General features: G+C 36.7%; 1 long non-coding RNA gene across 1 annotated transcript; it reads right to left on the bottom strand.

Moving 5' to 3' along the window:
• Positions 1-6471: 6471 nt before the first annotated feature.
• On the bottom strand, positions 6472-18198 carry LOC129923462 (uncharacterized). Its single transcript, XR_008775389.1, has 2 exons — positions 17927-18198; positions 6472-10127 (listed from the first exon to the last, which is right to left on the bottom strand). It is a non-coding gene; the product is annotated as an uncharacterized LOC129923462 (long non-coding RNA).
• Between the last annotated feature and the right edge of the window lie 3501 nt (positions 18199-21699).

Below are 21699 nucleotides of genomic sequence, written 5' to 3'. Positions count from 1 at the left end.
CACCTGAAATACAGCACTCGTTAATTTAACATTTGTGTTCAATGAAGCCTTACATGAACTATTATTACACTAAAGACTCTATCCGTCACTCTGGATGTGAGTCTGGGCAATCTAAAGTCTAAGGCACCTGGCATGTTAGAGTAGAATGTTTTAATAATAGTAATACTAATACTAAACTACTAATAGATTTAGACTCTAGTATTAGACTAGATATAGATCTTGATTAGAATATTACCAATATATAGTCAATATATCTAGATTAGTAGATAGACATATCTTGACATATTGTCATTAGATCTAGATTCTAGAATGACTAGAAGTAAGTAGTCAAACCTAGATCTATATACTATATAAAGTATATAAGTATATAGAATCTAGTCCTAGTTAGAATTACTCAATTATAGACTAAGACTTAATAATTTAAGATAATTTTAATTTGATTAGTTTGAAGCCTAGAGTGACAGTAAATAAGAAATCCAAGATTTGAAGATTAACTTTCATTAAGATTAGATCTATAATTATAAATAAACTAAAGAGTAAGTAAAAGTAAAAAGATGGTCATAATTGACGATTGATTATGTTAATTAATAGATCTCTATAGTATATTAAATTAGTTCTAATACTAATACCAATTAATTAAATATTAGATCTACTAGAGTCTAGTCTAGGTTTAGAATAAAATTTAGATTTGGACATAGTCGACCTAGAGTAGATCTTTATCATTATTTAATTATTAGATAGAATTATTTTTAAACTTAAAATTAAATGATACATGACACTGACAGACTCACTGAGTAACTCTCTCTCAACTCTCAGACTCATTAAATTCAAAATTGAATGAAAATGAAGACGATTGATTTGAATGATTGATCATTGACGATGATCGATCCAAGTCCAAGATCAGAAGATCTAAACTTTATATTAAAATATTTTTGTTGGTGGATGACTTTTTCAAAGACCTGAATTACTAATTACCTAGACCTGCATTTAGATCTATTTCTAATCTAGGTCTAGTAGAATCTTGTCTAGAGTCTAGAATAATAAACGATAAGTCAAGAGAAAAACGATGACAGAAAAGATGAAAACATCTTAACCGGAAGTTACTAGACCTATCTGACCTAATATTTACGTTAGTTTATAGATCTAGTAACTTTATAGCCTAAACATTTCTACTAAACACTGACCTATGTCTATTTTTATCAAACAATATTTTTCTGTCGAAGTAAATAAATTTAACTTTTATATTAGATCTATAAATTATTATTATTATTTAATTTATGACGTAGCCTAGCAGACAGATGCAGAGTGAATACATAAACAATGTAGGCTAATATCTAAGGATAACAACAAAATCCTATGGTCATACATTAAGTCTACGAAAATGGAAACAACAGGCATATCACCATTAAAAGAAGATAACTTAACACATAATGATAATGAAACTAAAGCTAACACCCTAAATAAATACTTTGCATCAGCATTCTTAGCCCCAGGAGACAATGACATATTGCTTGATTTGAACCAAGTAGACAACATGACAAATTAAGGTCATTGGTTAATATGCATGACGCGTAGGACGTAATCATCTTTTTGAAATAACCTCTGTATTATATAAGATAAGAAGAAGATAAGGTTACAAAGCAACGATGACAGTTTGTTGTTCCATTACGTCCTGTAAATCTACATCGTAGCCCAACAAGGCATCATTCTCAAACGTTCTCTGTTCATCTCAGTCCTCGAAACTAATTTTTACAAAACCTTATTTCAACTCACTATAACTGTCTGGTCAAAAGTTTGTACACATTATTTCCCCGACACCCAATCTTAGATCAAGCTGAAACTTTGCACAATTAATTCTTTTACCTGACAAAACAATAATCAATTTTAAAAAAAAGTTAATTAACTATTGGTAATTAATTACTTTAATTTTCGATATCTCGGACAAGGGAAAGAAATTGTACTTTACTGAAGTGGTGGTATAAGATGAATTAGTCCCCTTTATAGGTAGCCGCTTTAAAGTAAGTTTGAAACAAACAATACATAACTATAAAATCTTCTAATAAATACCTAGCTAGCAGAGTTGTTAGAATGTCGGCTTGGGAAGGCGTTCGAATTTAGGTCGTTCCCCTTTTTAAAAAAAAATGCTATTAAAAATCAATTCACCCAGATCTCCCTTTCTTTCTTCCCCACCCCTTCACAACGAGTCCAGATAAGTAATAGGATCATAGCGTACTGAGAAAGTTAAAAGAATGAAAAAGCAAAAAAAAAAAAAAGGTACAAATATTTCTAATCGCACAGATTTATTGTTGTTGGTCTAGATCTAGTACAAAAACCATATGACTAATCCAAACTAATTGATACAATGACACTTCGTATAAGTTTTTTTTAAAGTAGTTTTTAAAATGTTTTTCTTCATATTTTCTTACTGAAAAGCTACGATTATTGTGCGGGCAGGGAGGCGTGGTGGTTGAGCGGTCCGGGGTTCGAATCCTGGTGAAGACTGGGTTTTTAATTTCGGGATCCTCGGGCGCCTCTGAGTCCACCCAGCTCTAATGGGTACCTGACGTTAGTTGGGGAAAAGTAAAGGCGGTTGGTCGTTGTGCTGGCCACATGACACCCTCGTTATCCGTAGGCCACAGAATCAGATGACTTTTACATCATCTGCCCCATAGACCACAAGGTCTGAAAGGGGGAACTTTTGTGCGGGCAGGGTTCAATCTTGTTCCCATCGTAAAGACGTACAGCTCTGAGGTAATCATGAAGCTGTGGCACCCAGTTATACGAGGGCGTCCCTGTTTGCGCTCTCCTCGTATTGGCCTCCATGTCATTGTATGCGTAATTCATTGTGTCGGTGGACATGTCCCGCAAACCTCATGCGACCCTCGGTCACAACCACATTAAGTAATCAAGTCCCAGTTTGGTTCATTTAGACTTTTCTCATTTTTGGCTCATCACTTCCATGTAGTTTTAGCAATGTAACTTCTGTATTGGAACTGAAATCTCATTTGAAACTAAGTCTAAAAATATTGAGGCACTTTCAATGTTTCAATTAGTTATATATATAGGCCTACTAATGTTTAACATTGTTCTTGAGAAGATGGATACATGTATGTAGGCCTGCCTAAACGATAGGTTTCATATTTGATACAATTAATTATGAGATTTTATCACACTTATTAGCAGTTTAAAAAAAATGAATCTAAACTGGTCTAGCTATCTGAGAGCTGGTCTACGCTGATAGGCCCACTAGTGTTCTGAATAAGCAAAAAAAAAAAAAAAAACTAATAAATTTAAATGGCTTTTAAACACGAACGACTAGGTTACGTTTGTAAAATGTACATGTTTCGTATGTTCCTTCAGATTTGATGATAATTAGGCCTACATTCTAGCCAAACACGGGGATGGCAGCTGGCAGGGTTGTAACCCGGGACCATCAAGACCATCGATCGGCAGCCCAGAGCGCTTACTACACTACCACATATGGATACGTAGGCCTATAAGTGAAACTCCTCTTCTTTTTTGGAGGAATCTTTGTAGTTTATAAGGTAAGAGAGGATATCGACACCAACACATTTTAGATAGAATATATTCCGTATAACAGAAGCCTGCTCTAAACAATATCTAGTGTTAAATGGTATAAGAATTGTTTTCCCTGGGAGAACTACTGTCTTCAACAGGATTCGAACCCTGGACCCCAAGATATCATTTAATTCTTTTAAAATTATAGTTTACTTCATTTGTATTTATTTGGCAACAGTGAACGTTCAATTTAACGTCCTTGTCATTGTGAAAATCTTCAGTAGTAAAACAGATTCGGCTTTCATTACAATAAAAATGATAGCAGCGTAATATTAATTATTCCTGGGGCAACTGGTAGTCATAGATTTGCTTATTCATTTTATTTCAGGATTTTCTATATTTTGTACATCTGTTGACATCTATGATGTTAGACATCCGGTGACGTCAACATCTACTTATTTTCAACAGTTTCATGAAAAAAAAGGGGGGGGGGGAGTTTCAGACACAAGGGCCTTTAGACAGGGCCGGCCTTAGGCAGTTGGAAGCCCTGGACGAAGTAAATTAGCTGTGAATTGACAGCGAAATACTAAAATTGTGCAATTTATAATTTAAAAAAAAGTGTTCTCCAACAATAAAATTTGGCAACGTTTTCGCTATTTCTTCTCTTAAAAAAATTGTTGAGAATTCCCCCCCCCCCCCCCCACCTTATTGAAGGGGGCGGTGGCTGAGTAGTTTAGCGCTTGGCTTCCTAACCTGGAGTCCTGGGTTCGAATCTAGGAGAAGAATGAGATTATGAAATTCGGGATTTTTAGGGCGCCAACCAGCTCTAATGGGTACCTGGCTTTAGTTGGGGAAAGTAAAGTCGGTTGGTCGTTGTGCTGGCCACATGACACCTTATCCGTTAACCGTTGGCCGAAGAAATAGATGACCTTAACATTATCTGCCCCATAGATTGAAAGGTCTGAAAGCGGAACTTTGCTTTTTTTTTTTTTCTATAGGCGGCTATCTAGTTTGCCTATGTCTAAGGCCGGCCCTGTTTTAGATTTTGTATCAAGGATTTGCCTCTTTGGTCACTCAAGAAGTTACAAAGGGAAAAGATCGTCTCTCGAGACGTAAAATGCCACAGGAATTATATGTCTATGTAGTCGACCAAATGTGAAGTGCTCAATATTTTTCAAAGGAATTTTTTTTCGGCTATAAGATCTAGGTGGAAAGCTAATCTGCCACAACTTGTAGAGGGGAAAAAAATAAAAGAATTGGTCAGGCTAACAATAAAAAAACAAACTGAACCCAATATAGCTTTAGCAAGATCTAGATCTATACTCTAATCTAATTAGTTTTCCAGACCTTTTAGTTAATTAGACCCATTCCAGTCAGGCTTGGTGTTGGATACGGTTGTAAGGGAGGGGGAGGGGAAGATTTGTCGATCTACCGAAATACATTTATTTATAAATTTGGATACGGAGGTGCCATTATAACAATGTAGCTAGATAATCTCGATTCCCCCTTTTTTTTTACGATCACGCCGTTTGATCGTCTAAAGAGCTGAGCCGAAGGCTATTTGAGCTCTAAGTTTGAAAAAAAAACCTGTTTGGACGCCATACAGTAAAAAAAAAAACCCGTGGGAACACAGTTCTGTTTGAGAGAGACCCGAGTCAATGCCTATGTAAGGCATTGCTATTTCCGATGCCTTTGGCCCCCGACGCATGCTTGGCTGCACATGGCCGAAGGCCGAGGACACCGGGAGCCTCCGCCATTTTCCTTCGTTATACCAAGCTAACCGTGGGGGGCTCGCCATTTTGTGTAACGGTCCCTTGGGGAACAGCGCATGGATGTGTGACAGGTTTGTGGGGACTCTTTTGCAACCCCGCCCATGCAATGGGTGGACTCTCGTCCAACCCGTGGGCATCCCCACGGGAGTCTTGTGTTGCTACCCATTTAGCCTAACCACTTCCTCTAATGGTCGTTTCCACACGAGCGCCACGATGAGGCAGAGTAGGGTGCTCGCGCACGATCACACACAAATACATACACAGTTTTAATGGACTAAGTAAACAAGAAATATATGTTAGGTTAAATATTTATTCCTACTGTAGCTATGTTGGAGAGGAATCTGTTGGGACGATGTCCGCCATTGCCTAAGCGGGTGGTGCGGGCCATATGGGGCATCATGTGGTGATGGGCATCAAACTTTCCACCAATATGTAGAAAAATGTGTTTTTTTTTAATTATTATTATTGAAACTCGAAATGCCGGTGTATCGATCTGCGTGTAAAAAGACCTGCTCAATTTATTGCATACTATCAACCTTAAGCGATTCGTAGACCTCCTAATAAAAAAAAAATCTGGCACTATGTTGGCATGACGAAAGAGTGGAAAAGAATTCGAATAACAGTTGGTGAAATTAGAGTCTCTTTTATCCAGTACCATCTAGCCATGAGAGAACATATGCTTCATTTTTTCAAGCCAAGATTGGTACCAGGTGAAGTCTGCTGTGAGCAGAAGTTTAGACCGGCTGGATAGACCCGTGTCGCGGGCCTTAATTTGGACATCAATAGGTCAATATATCTATTTTAGAAACAAAAAAGTTTACTGTTGGGTCAACTCTCTATGGGATGAGCGGTGGCTGAGTGATTAAGCGCTTGGGGTCCTGGGTTCGAATCTCAGTGACTGGGATTTTAAATTTTGAGCTTTTTAGGGCGCCCCTGAGTCCACCCAACTCTAATGGGCACCTAACTTAAGTTGGGGAAAGAAAAGGCGGTTGGTCGTTGTGCTGGCTACATGACACCCTGTTGGCCAAGAGAAAGATGACCTTAACATCACCTGCCCTACAGATCGCAAGGTCTGAAAGGGAAACTTTTCTGTTTTTTACAGCTCTCTAAGGACTAGTATAGATTTAATTCTGTAATTTTCCAATAATCATCATCTCAATGGTTAAGGCGTCAACAACACTTTTAATGTAATAAATATACTTGGTTTATTGACTATTATATACATCGATAATACTAAAGAGTAACTAATGATCTATTTATAGAATATATGCGAAGAGAGGAAATCATAAAGTCAAGCATTATAGTATGGCGCAAATAGCACTAATTACAAGAATTAAGAGGGAAACACACAGACAGAGACACATACACACACACAGACAGAAAGAGAGACACACATACAGAGAGGGAACACACACTGACATATATAAACAGACGGGAATGGCATTTCAGTTCACTAACATTTAAAAAGAACACCAGTTAACAATCAAACAATGCAGTGAAACAGGTCAAAGGTTAAGTTCTAAAACAACAATTAACACTCTACTATTCACTGTGTCTTCTAAAAGCAATTAATGTTCATCTGTAATTTCTATACCCTGTCTAAATTATCAAAATCAGCTTTTAGCCTTTTGGATTGCTGTTATCCTACTTTTAAATATATACATAAATATATTTATATACAATGGAGACACGACATTAAAATTGGTACTAGGCGAAATGAATAAACTAAACCGGTTAAGTATATTTCAAAGATCTATATTATGAACTAACTAATGTTAACACATAGTTCAAATTCAAAAGTAGCCTATCATGACAAACTGGATCTAGACGAAACCAAACACTGATCCTCGACGTCGCAACCTTTTGGCAGTTTAGACCAATAGTTCTTTGCCACGTCACAGGTCGTCAATAAACACTGTATTATCTGTTTATAACGCTTTAATATGGATTACTACTATTATTTCCTACTAAAGCAATAGTAATAAATAAAAGATACTGAATGATGGCCAGGTACTCACTAGGACAGTTAAAGACAATAAACGATAAGCCAATTAATTCAAAGTAATGACAAAACAACAGGCTTTTTATGCAGGCTACGTTATGTAGGGCCTCCTTTTTTTTCTTACATTGCATGTAGAAGTATCTAATGTTCAATCTATTGGAGCCACATGAAATAACAAATATTTCCAAACATATTTTTACAAAATAATATTTAAAAAAAAAGAGTGATAATGCGATAAAATGAAATAATTAAAAATATCTAACACTGAAATATGTTTCACAAATTACAAGTGGTTCGTTAATAAATAAAATATTTCTTGCCAAGTATAATGCACACATTTGTCGCGATATTCAAAATTTGAAGTTCTTTTTAATGTAATAAGCTCTAACCCATAGACTTATATAGTATACTAGACTGAAAACCGGAAATAAATTCTTATCCGCGACTGATCGAGTCACAAACCAATATATATATATATATATATATATATATTTTCATGCGTGTAAACTCTTTTTTAAGCGCTAAGGGGAGTCGCCCCAATCAATCTTTTCTGTCTTAGAAAAGTAATGATCTTTAGTTTTCAAAGTTTAGAAATAATGCAAAATCATTTCTCGGATATTCACGCAAATATATGAAACAAAACCATTTTCTGTTTGTTTCCAGTGAGATAATGTCTCAAAAATCCTAGATCGAAATAATTCATGTTGATTTTAATCATTTTATGTAAATAGATCTTTCTAGATTATGTATCTAAAAATTGCAAAATAATAATTATGAGACGAGAGTAGGCCTACTCTTATTTTATATGTTCAATTACTAGATCTAGAAATTAAATTATATGCATAGACATAAATAAATATAGACTGGCCAATTAAAGAGTTTTATGAAACGAAAATGTGTGACTTGCAATTTTGTGTACTTTATTATACAGCATTTATGAGCAGTATAAAAGTGCTTTTTTAACTTTGATACACACCTATATATATTGTAAATAAGGAGGCAGTGTAGCTTTGTTTAATCTCTAAGAATGAAGATCATGCAACTTTTCATATTTCGGAAATCCGAATACAATAGATATACATGTTTTCAAGTTACATGAAGTTACTTCCTTTTTCCAGTCTATATTTATTTACGTCCATGATTATATGTTACATATCTAGGTTAGGGTTGAAAAAAAGAGACTTTACTTCTTTTAACTACCGTACTTTACAAAACAACGCCTTGATCCAACTTTCTACAAAAATTTTCACGACATTTTTTGTAGTTTTAAAAAGTCTCCATGCCCAGTCTAGAGTAGTAGGCCTATATAGAAGTCTATGCTCTAATCATTTTCAGCCGTTATGTTATCTCTGGTTCTTTAGAATTATGGGAAAAAAGGGAAATAAAACTGTAAGAATTGTAATATTTTGGCATAGTTTTTGAGTGCTCTCCTCTTTTCGCGTGAATAAGAATAGAATATTTTTTTTTTTGTAATTTATAATTCAAATTTTAGGCTGTCTTGTATTCGCTTAATTTTATTTATTCATACAGTTTAGTTCTTTGTTGTCTTCTTGGAAGGATGATAATATATGGTAAGGAAATATTATTTCTTGCATAGGGGAATAAGAAAATTTACGAGCTATTAAAATTTAATCAATTTCAACAATAAAAAAAAATTAGGTTTAAAATGAAAAAATTGAAAAGAAAAAAAAAAACAAATACAAATTAAAGCGATGATGCAAAATACATTAGATTAAGGCAAGCAGATCTTTCAGTGTTTCTAACTTAATTAGGACTCTGTTGGTGTTGCCTCCCTTCCTTTGGCTTTCTCTTTATCTTTCGACTTTTTCTTCTTCCTTTTTTCTTTTCGCTCTTCCTGCAGATGTTTGTACGTTTCCACTATGGAGACCTCGTCATCTTCCTTACTGCGGTGACAGAGAAATTTACGCTGAATAGAGGACACTTTATTGAGGCTTACAATAGCGAACGCGATAATTAGAATCAGGGCTGGAATGGACACCGACAAGAGGGGGATGAGCCATCCCGATATGTTCCCGGAGCCGGAATCTTCCCCTGAATCTGCATCGCTACCACAGACGGTGTCTCTTAATGGAGTGCAACCTGAAAGAATATGGTGTCCTTGTTTGCACACGGTGCACGGCGCGCAAGAGTAGATGTCAAGGTCGGACTTTGTCTTAAAGTATCCTTCCGCGCAAACAAAAACGGTGTCTCTGGATTGGTTGCAAGGGAATTGAACTAGGACACCTGGGCTTCGGATGTCCGTACAAGGCTTACAAGCGTTGCAGCTTTGGTCATTCATGTCCATGAATGTTCTGTTTAGACACGGCCGACATATTTGAACATCCGCGTCATAGAATTCTCCCAAAAGACAGTCCCCGCCGCCACAAACGATGCTCTGCCTCAAGACAGCTCCGTCCAATGCAGTTAACAAAAGAAATAAAACAATACTTTTAAAACAGAGTGTTTCCATTTTTTTTTAAAGTTTTAACTAGGTTTTTAAAAGTTCTTAAAACTGTGTTGTTTTTTGTTTCTTTTAATTGAACTCGTGCCAACTAAGAACTTTCAAATTTATTTGTAGAATTTAAAATTTGAAGATTGCCTATGGCGTTCTTCGTCTATGTTTCGTTATGTTGATGTTAGAATTGATGTGGCGCTGATTATGTTGATGTTAGATGCGATGTGTGGATGTTATCACATCAAGATGGCTAGTGATGACTTTTTGATAAGAAGTTGCTGAATCCAAATTATTGGCAAACTAGATCTATGTGATTCCCGGAAATATACAGACTGGAGACTTGATCTGAAGACTCATTAGCATCCGTTGTTTCGGCGACCTGTTAAGGAAAAAAAAAATCAAAATATAGAACAATACTAAAAAAAAACCAAAAACAAAGCTTAGGGGCCTATATAAGTAAAAGAAACGCACAATGATTTTCATATTTAAATATATATATAATATCTTATTATTATAGCTTTTATATAGCGCTACTTTCATGCTTATAGCATGCTCAGAGCGCTTTTGGTCCAATCTCATCTGTGGACCAGTGGGGGGAAGGGGTATCTAGGAGTTGGTTTTCCGTGCTGCCTTTAGGCGCTCAGTAAACACAACTCTGCCCGAGTCGGGTGTCGAGCCTCGAGCCCCCTTCTAGGTAGCCAAGCCAAGCCAAGTTCAAGCGCACTTGGTCTCTCGACCAAGATTTATCTCCCTTTTCTATCCAAAGTAAAATTAATTAATTGCCACTAATTAATTAATTAATTGGTTTAATTTTTGGATTGATTTATACGTTGTCATCGACAGTGAATATTTTGTGCAAAGTTTCAACTTGATCCGAGCGTGGGAAGTTGGAGAAATAACGTCAACAAGACTTCTTCCAGAAAGACAGAGTGAGTTGACAAAAGCTTTGTCGATACAAGAAAGAACTTTTCAATAGCGACACCCGTACCGAAAGATCAGCCTACTGAATAAAACTATGTACTTACGTACCCATACAAGGGGAACCAACAAAACCAGCTACCCAGCTCACAAAAGAAGCTCTCTCTCTCTTTCGAGAACTAAGGATGACGTTACGGGAAAGGGTGTCGTCTTTCCGCCCTTGAAGTTGTGTAGTAACTATCGGTGTTGAGGTGTAGGGAGTTGAGGATCTGTTGGGCGCCGAGATGGAGTGTGAGCGTGAAGGTATGTTATGGAAACTTATTGGTGTGATATTAGACTAATGGACCTCATTCATCAATCGTAAACAAACAACATTTAGCCACGTGGTGCTCTATCTCTTCTATATAATTCACGATCTCATGTTTAATTCATGATGATTGTCACGTGACAGTTTTTTTTCCGTTGTTTTATCAATAAGATCACGTGACTAAATGTTGTTTGTTTACGATTGGTGAATGAGGTCCATTATTAACCTAATGCTAACTTCAATGATATTGATGTATATGTAAATATGTTGGAAACTTACAATTAAGTATAATTAAATACTGTTCCTGTTGACAGCTGGTGTTATTCACTAAATGTTCAGTTGAATAACTGTTCTTCAATGTTCGTATTTTACATGCCATTACCTTTAGGTTCTTGTGTTACTCTGTTCAGGCTGGGGGATACGGGACCATAATATCAGACCCTAGCTAATCTGAAATCCCACCCTGACACTATCCAGTATCAGAGCCATACCCTTAGTAGGCCTACATCGAGCCATTTATCTACAGTAAGAACTGCCCCAAGTTCTTTACAGTAGGCCCCAACCAAGAAATAAATCAAAAGCCAAAAAAAAAAAAGTGAAATTTCTCTTTCAAACATTCCTATCTATGAGGCAGATGATGCAAAGGCCCTTTGTTTCAGTAACCAAGGGTTAACAAGGGTGTCGTGCGGCCAGCACAACGATCAACCGCCTTTACTTTTCCCACAATGTCCGCTAGGCTACCTATGTAAGCTAGGTGGACTCAGAGACGCCCTAAAGATCCCGAAATTAAATACACCAATTTTATACCAGGATTTGAACCCGGGACCAGAAGCCAAGTGCCTGACCCCTCAGTTATCGCCCCCTACCCCTCTTTTGAAATGCTTCAATAAAAAACACTGAATTAATATTACTGATAACTGCTTAGAGCTACGAGCATGTCCTTTATTTACCCATTGTTCCATAAGAAATAGAGTGTCTCCATTTTTATTTCAAAATAATGTTTTAAAGTCAAAAGCTTCCAAAAGTAATGTATACTAATGTCTTTCACATTCAAATGCATCAGATCAATACCTAGACATCAATATCTTATTGCCGTGTCCGTGTAGCAGGCTATAGGCCTATTTGTTTTTAGTTTGTGGAGGGTGAGCCCCCAGTACAGCCTCACTAAATTTAGAAAGCCTTCAGGACAGAAGGCTCAAAAGTAAAGTAGCAATAATACATAAAACACTGAACCATAATCTTCAAATACAAAAACAAAATTTAATAAAATACTCAGAAAGACACAAAGATAAAGGCACATTCCTCGTCCCATATGCTAGGACAAATTTGTACAAATGCTCCTTCTTCCCTAGTGCTATTAGAGCATGGAATGGGTTGCCTGAGCTAGCCAGGAAAACCAGTGACTTGGCAGAATTTAAGTCATTGGTTAATATGCATGACTAAATGCATGACGCGTAGGACGTAATCATCTTCTTTTTTGAAGTAACGTCTGTATTATATAAGATAAGATAAAGTCTGTACTGCCCCTAAATCCGGCTCTGATATTCTACGCTAATTTAAAATACATTGTTAATATTGTAATTTTAGCAATAATTGCTATGTTGTTTTTTGTGTTGTTGTTTTTTTTCTGTTATTGGGCATCATATTTTCTACCGAGCCTTGTATCAGGATCGAAACACGGACCGACATTTTAAATGACCTACACACCAAGAGATAGACAAGTGACGTAGGTACAGGTTAAAGTTCAGGAAAAGGTCAACTAGAGCTAGCTCTCTAAAGTACATAAACCTAATATAATAAAACCATAAAACACTCCGAGACAGTTTAGAATATATCCATATACCCTTAGCTAAGTATAGGTCTACAATAGGCTACCTACAGTCTACATCAGTGTTTACTAAACTGTGTTCCGCGGAACCTTAGTGTTCCTCGAGGCCTGAATATGTGTTCCAAGAGATACTGGAATAATTAACTATTAGGCCACCACGTGAATTAATCTCTAATAAAAAAAAAAAAGAAACAAAAGTTTTCCGCTAAATACTCAGAATGTGCGAAGGGAAAAAGTTTGGGAACCACTGGTCAACATGATTAAACAAGCCAGCTTGGTAAATACGGTCTTTGTTCCGAGTAAAAGCCAATAGTTTTTTTAAGACACCTGCACTGACCTAAAAAAATTTTTTTTTATTTCGAGAAAAGACCTGTTTTTGTAGTGAGATTTTGTTCCAAATACCATTTTATATTACCGGTATCACTAAAGCAGAGGCGTGATGATGGGGGGGGGGCAAGGGGGGCACGATATCCCAGGCGCCTATATTTGTATGTGATGTTCATGGAAAATCGGGGATGAGGCACTAATAATTCACCTTGTACCCTGCTCACGTTTTGCTCACTACGCCCCTGAACTAAAGGCTACTGCAATTATTTCATTCCATCTCAAGTTGAAATGTATATATTGTAATAACAGTTATATTTAGTTTTGTTCACAAAAAAAGTTCAAGCTTTATATGTTAAGATATGATACGCCTACACCGGTTTAGTTGTCTACCAGCAGTTTTGAGCCTCAAGTAAATAACTGTCGACAAACACCCCGGCTGACAACGGCTTTGTCTGCATTAAATGTTGCAGAATATGGATTTGCGTAGTGACGTGAAGTACTGCACTTATACTTAATCTTTGGAATTGAAGAGTCAATGCCGTAATATTATGTTTGAGTCAGGCAAGACGTCGGTGGGAAGAGTCCGAACCCGGGACCATTGAACGACAGTACAGAGCGCATACCACAAAAAAAACGCAGCCATCCAAAACGAAAAGCAAAATATTTTTAGCTAATGCCCAAGGTGTGTGTATGTGTGGGCTTCTGAATCGACAGCTCGCAGGTTCGAATCTCGGTGGACTAGGATTTTTAGTTTCAGAATTTTTTGGACAGGTACCTGATATTAGTTGGGGAAAGTAAAGGCGGTTGGTCTTTGTGCTGGCCACATGACACCCTATAACCGTTGGAGGTAGAAACAGATAATCTTTCGATTCCAAAGTCTGAAAGGTATAATTTACTTTACTTTAATGCCCAGTGGAGTTGTAACTGTTGTCTTATTCAGACCCCTATCCTTAGAGCTAGATAAGCAAAAAAAAAAGTGTTTACACGATTTCAAAACCGCAAGAGAAAGTGTGATCATTGTAATATAATTGTAATTGTTCTACGACTGTCTGTATGGTAAAAAAGTTTGGACACGTTAATCTCAGATCAAGCTGAAATTTTGCACAATTATTTTTTTTACCTGACAACACAAGATTAAAAAAACAACAATGTATTAATAATAGTCTAATATATAGTCTAAGGTATTAATTAACTATTGGTAATTTTTTGCTTTGGTATCTTTAACAACGGAAAGAAATTGTACTTGACAAATGTGGTGGTATAAGTTCAATTAGTTCTTTTGAAAAAAAAAAAGCGACCATGTAAACATTCACCAAGATACTGTTTTTTTCCCTTCCCCTTCCTCAACTGGTTCAGAAAAGTGATAGGTTTATAGCGCATTGAGAAAGCTAAAACCTAAACAAAAACAATTGTTAAAAATAGTTCTAATCGCACAGAGTTATTATGTCTAGGCCATCTATATACATAATCGCGTGACTGATCCAGACTAATTGATACAATAAAACTTAATATAGGCCTAAGCTTTTTTACCAAAAGTATTTTTATATGTTTTTCTTGTTTCAAGTGTACGTAGCTCTAGATCTAGTTTAGTCCTGACTGTGAGCCTAGTCGAGCTAGACATGCAGTTATCGATCTTGTGATCGAACACATCAGGCCGGCTGTTTGACTTGGTGGGTTTATCATTGGACTGATTGAGAAGACTGGTGACATAGATAGGTTTATATATCATTCATTCTTTAAACACTTATAACATTATACACTAAACACTTATAACATTACACACTAAACACTTATAACATTATACACTAAACACTTATAACATTATTCACTAAAAACTTATAACATTATACACTAAACACTTATAACATTATACACTAAACACTTATAACATTATTCTCTAAACACTTATAACATTATACACTAAACACTTATTACATTATACACTAAACACTTATAACATTATTCTCTAAACACCTATAACTTTATTCTCTAAACACTTATAACATTATACACTAAACACTTATAACATTATTCACAAAACACTTATAACATTATTCTCTAAACACCTATAACATTATTCTCTAAACACTTATAACATTATACACTAAACACTTATAACATTATACACTAAACACTTATAACATTATTCACAAAACACTTATAACATTATTCTCTAAATACTTATAACATTATACACTAAACACTTATAACATTATACACTAAACACTTATAACATTATTCTCTAAACACTTATAACATTATACACTAAACACTTATTACATTATACACTAAACACTTATAACATTATTCTCTAAACACCTATAACTTTATCCTCTAAACACTTATAACATTATACACTAAACACTTATAACATTATTCACAAAACACTTATAACATTATTCTCTAAACACCTATAACATTATTCTCTAAACACTTATAACATTATACACTAAACACTTATAACATTATACACTAAACACTTATAACATTATTCACAAAACACTTATAACATTATTCTCTAAATACTTATAACATTATACACTAAACACTTATAACATTATACACTAAACACTTATAACATTATTCTCTAAACACTTATAACATTATACACTAAACACTTATTACATTATACACTAAACACTTATAACATTATTCTCTAAACACCTATAACTTTATCCTCTAAACACTTATAACATTATACACTAAACACTTATAACATTATTCACAAAACACTTATAACATTATTCTCTAAACACCTATAACATTATTCTCTAAACACTTATAACATTATACACTAAACACTTATAACATTATACACTAAACACTTATAACATTATTCACAAAACACTTATAACATTATTCTCTAAACACTTATAACATTATACACTAAACACTTATAACATTATACACTAAACACTTATAACATTATTCTCTAAACACCTATAACATTATTCTCTAAACACTTATAACATTATACACTAAAACTTAAAACAGTATTCACTAAACTCTTATAATAACATCATTCGCTCAATATAAACAGCATCAGTCCATTTACAGTTATATCATTCCCTAGTCATTTATAATCAGCCAAGAAACCAACGACTTAGCAGAGTGTATGTCACTGATTAGCATGTATGACTAGTGACTAGACAGACACACGAAATGCCTGCGTATTGGACGTAACTAGCATCTCTTTTGAAGTAACGTCTGTAATTGATAAGATAAGCTCTAAACATTTAACGTTAACATCAATCCCATCATTCCCTAAACAGGCCTATACAATTTAAACATTTATAATTCCTCTATCAGGGCCGGCCTTAGATAATTGGAGGCCCTTAGGCGAAGTGAATTTGGTGGCCTCAAATGAAATTGAAAAAAAAAAAAAAAACAGCTAAAAAACAAAATATGGTAATTTATTTAAAACATGAGTACTAAAAAAAACAGGGAGGAATGGAGAAAGACGGTCTTGCTTGGTGTCCCAACGGTCCAACAGACTAAGGGATATGTATATATATAATGGTAGGTGCCCCAACGGTCCAACAGACTAAGGGATATGTATATATATATAATGGTAGGTGCCCCAACGGTCCAACAGACTAAGGGATATGTATATATATATAATGGTAGGTGCCCCAACGGTCCAACAGACTAAGGGATATGTATATATATATAATGGTAGGTGCCCCAACGGTCCAACAGACTAAGGGATATGTATATATATATAATGGTAGGTGCCCCAACGGTCCAACAGACTAAGGGATATGTATATATATATAATGGTAGGTGCCCCAACGGTCCAACAGACTAAGGGATATGTATATATATATAATGGTAGGTGCCCCAACGGTCCAACAGACTAAGGGATATGTATATATATAATGGTAGGTGCCCCAACGGTCCAACAGACTGAGGGATATGTATATATATAATGGTAGGTGCCCCAACGGTCCAACAGACTGAGGGATATGTATATATATATAATGGTAGGTGCCCCAACGGTCCAACAGACTAAGGGATATGTATATATATAATGGTAGGTGCCCCAACGGTCCAACAGACTAAGGGATATGTATATATATAATGGTAGGTGCCCCAACGGTCCAACAGACTAAGGGATATGTATATATATAATGGTAAGGTAAAAGGTATTTTTAAAAAATAACGTTGGACACAGGTATCACTATTTCTTCTCTAAAACAAATTGTTTTCAGTTTTGAGATAGGCCCCTACCAATCGGAGGCCCTAGGCGGCTGCCTAATTTGCATATGCCTAAGTCCGGTCCTACCTCTATTAAAATATCATCACATCATTCCCTAAACATGTATAACATTGCTGCCCTAACATTTATATGACTACGTTCCCTGAGCATTAAAGATGATACTTTTTAGTGAACGTGTAGGCCTATAACAATACCATAACAATACCAAAACAATACCATAACAATACCATTCCGTTAACACTTTCAATAATCCCATGACTAAAATATTCAAAATAATACTGTACCCTAAAGATTTATAGTAAAACCATTTCCGATCAACTGGAATAAACAAATAGGCTAAGATCTAAAACATTTTATATACATATATATAAAAAGATAGAGTCCCGAGATAACTACGCAACACGAGTGCGTACTTAAAACAACACAGAATATAACACTACGCTAGGCTAAGTAGATCTAGAAAGTAGTGCTATTGATTGTCGTCTGGTCGGTTTCCTAGACTTTGTGAAGTGCCATCAGTTCAAAAAAAAAAAAAATCAATAAATAAATGGAGTAAATCCCGACGCCCTCGGCACTCACCTTCGTCTGCTAGTTACAGCCTCGTGAGATATCGTCTGCTCGCCACCGCGTCGAGAGTTATCTTGATGTTAGAATCAGGGTCGAAATGAAATGAGCCGCCTGTAGAGGACGAAATAATTATGGAATAGAAACAGACGGTGATGTCCGACGCAATTATCTACATTGTTAACACAGCTAGCACAACATCACAAGGCTAAGACTTCACTCTAACCAGTGCTGCTCTTCAACACGGCGAGTTTGGAAATAAGAGGAGGAGGAGGGAATCCGCTCGACGTGACGTCACGTTGCTATAAATAACAAAGGTCGCGGAGATCTCTGCGCTTTTTTTGTATTTAAACTTTCTCCAAGACTTGGCTGTAAATCAAATTTCTAATTCAGGCAGCGCTGCCCCAGAGGCGTAGGATGGAGAGTTAGGCCTTCGCTGTGGCAAGGACACTGACATAGGCGTTGCAAGTTGGAATGGGACCTTATGTGGGCCGGAGATAGTCCTGCTTATATTCACGTACCGGAGTCAAACAACCGGGTGGAACCATCGAATGAAATGTCTTACAGTTATAAGCAGTGGCGTACAGAGGGTGCAGGGCGTAAGGAACAGCTAGCCCGACCAACCCTACTGTACGCCCTACCCTACTGTACGTAATCAATCTTAGCATAAGAACTTGCAAGCAATACAAAACTTAAATTTTAAGTAAACGAAGTTTATTAAACGAACAATCGTAGCGACAGTGACATTTTCCTTACAGTTGTACTGTTCATGATTGCGGGCACTCTCTAAGACCTTCCTTCAGGGAACAGTAACAGGAAAATGGATGAAGAGGCAGACTGAGAAAGCGATGGGATAACATTAAAGAATGGACGGACCTGTATCATTGAAAGATATTCTTTCCAAGCCAAATGTCAAAGAGGAATGGAGAAAGACGGTTAACAGATCTTGTGTGTTGCGCAACGGTCCAGAGAATAGAGCAAGGACAAACTTAGGTAGCCACAGAATAGAGCAGGGACAAACTCAAGTAGCCACAGATTAGAGCAGGGACAAACTTAAGTAGCCACAGAATAAAGCAGGGACAAACTTAGGTAGCCACAGAATAGAGCAGGGACAAACTTAGGTAGCCACAGAATAAAACAAGAACAAACTTAAGTAGCCACAGAATAGAGCAGGGACAAACTTAGGTAGCCACAGAATATAGCAGGGACAAACTTAGGTAGCCACAGAATAAAACAAGAACAAACTTAAGTAGCCACAGAATAGAGCAGGGACAAACTTAGATAGCCACAGAATATAGCAGGGACAAACTTAGGTAGCCACAGAATAGAGCAGTGACAAACTTAGGTAGCCACAGAATAAAACAAGAACAAACTTAAGTAGCCACAGAATAGAGCAGGGACAAACTTGGGTAGCCACAGAATAAAACAAGAACAAACTTAAGTAGCCACAGAATATAGCAGGGACAAACTTAGGTAGCCACAGAATAAAACAAGAACAAACTTAAGTAGCCACAGAATAGAGCAGGGACAAACTTGGGTAGCCACAGAATAAAGCAAGAACAAACTTAAGTAGCCACAGAATAGATCAGGGACAAACTTAGGTAGCCACAGAATAGAACAAACTAAGACTTCTTTAAGTAGTGCCTACATTATTCATAACAATATACATGTAGGCCTAACTCTTAAATATTATTTATTAATTGTGCATAATAAATAACAATCTGCCATTATTTAGTATATGCTAAATGTTTTGTATAAAATATTTAAATGAATATTTCATTTCTAATTTCCGGTAAAATCTGGTTGCATGCCCCTATCCAGAATGTTTATAATTAATGTATTTACTAATTAAGAGTCACATTTTTTTTGTATAGGTTTGTAAGAACATTTGTATAAATAAAGACTATTTCTCTGACTCATGAGGGCTGATGTTTCAAGTGGATCTTGTAGATCAAGATGTTAAAAATAGGGCCTATCACAGGAGCTTAGAGACATACCATAAATCACACAGACACAATTAATGGCCTAGATCTAAATAAAGATTCGGGCTTCAAGGCAACCTTTATATCTCTCATATAAAAGATGTAGATCTACATTCAAGAGGCCATAAAAAAGAAACAACCTCTTTATTTTTCTATAACTGGTTTAGACTGACGTACGTTCGCAAGGCTAATGTACACAAATACACGTTCACGGGCCTAGATTTTTCTACTGTCTCTTTTGTTTTTACATGCTTGGCCCTCTAGAAATTTGATTCATTTGTCATTTCGCAACCAAAAATAATTTCTATGTTGAATTGAGAACTAGTACACAGACCTCGTACGTATATGAGTCGTACATTTATGTGGTTAATCTTGTTTGGTTTCGAAGCGACCAACTATCGAACACATCAAGAAAGGTCGACTTTATAGCCTGTGACGTCAGTGAATCTAATTCTGGCATATGGAACCAAGAATATTGACTACATCGATTGACACAGTGAGTAAAGGGCCACTCCCATGTAGGTCAAGTGGGCGGAGATTGTTTTGAAAGTAACTCAGCTACAGTTAAGAATTTTGGGATTTTTGTTAACAGAATAATAAGGCTTGTCTTCGAGCCCAAAGATTAATGAGGAATGCAGTATTTCCCGTGGCTACTCAGCCCCAGCTGTGACCTGCATATTTTGCTATATCCAGGGCAAGCATAACCATTGTCCGCCGGCGGTCGATTAAGATTTTTTTTCGCCGTCTCCGTCTGTCCTTGGCAGCGGATTTTCTTTTGGTCTCAAATATGTATCCCGCATCCCTTGTGAGTGACCTCCAGCTGTCTCTTTTTGAGGCCGCTTGCAACCAGGTGTTTTCTTCTATGTCAGCCAAGGCAAGTTAACGCCTAAGCTGGTCTTTAAAGCGTTTCCGTAGGGCGCCTCTGTTACGTCGACCACCTTTTAGCTCACCAAAAAAGACTTGCCTTTGACATATTTTCGTCTCCCATATGGGATACATGCCCTGCCCAGCGTAGCTGTCGGACCATAAGAAGTCCCTCTATACTGTCCATACCGACGTTCGCAAGGATGGACTGTTATCGGAATGGGGTCTTTTACATAGACATTTTCTTTAATGATTCCAATCGTGACCTTGCAAACCCAGTAGCGAACTGCATATTTTGCCCAGACGCGGCCTAGGGGCTGGCGAGTGGGGCAGCCGTGCAAGTTCTCGCGCCAGAGGTGGGGCCACGCGACAGGAGAATCCCCTGTCAGTTTTGGAAAATATACCAGTTTTTATAAACGAGGACTTGTTAATCAATATTTTGGAAGCCTACCCCGGCATCTATAGGATACCAATACCGTATTGCCAGTACCTACGTAAGGTAAGATCTACAGCAGCGGTTCTCACCCTTTTAAGCTCGGCGACCCCGTTTTACAATCCCCTACTCTACCCCGACCCCCCCCACACACACACACAAACACAAATACAGAAGAGTAGTCTATAACAATCCATAGTTTCGATGGTCTTAGGCGACCCCTGGCAAATCCTCAATCGACCCCCCAAGGGGGTCGCGATCCAGAAGTTGAGAAACCCTGATCTACAGCATTAGAGGCGGACGAGCCCGTTAGCGTGATGTGGTACGGCGTATCTAGTCCACGCTTACGGCTGCCGGGACCGCCTGTGTGTTGTGTACGGCCGTTGACTTGTAGCATCAAACTGCTGGTAGACAACTAAACCACTGTAGGCGTATTGTATCTTAATTTGTAAAACTTGAAATAACTTGAATAACTTCCTTGTGTAACTTTTATTACAATAAAGACAAAT

Source organism: Biomphalaria glabrata, chromosome 16, assembly GCF_947242115.1.
Source record: "Biomphalaria glabrata chromosome 16, xgBioGlab47.1, whole genome shotgun sequence".
NCBI classification, from domain to species: domain Eukaryota; kingdom Metazoa; phylum Mollusca; class Gastropoda; family Planorbidae; genus Biomphalaria; species Biomphalaria glabrata.
The sequence above is the reverse complement of the archived record's forward strand: the minus strand, read 5'-3'. Positions and strand labels throughout refer to the sequence as shown.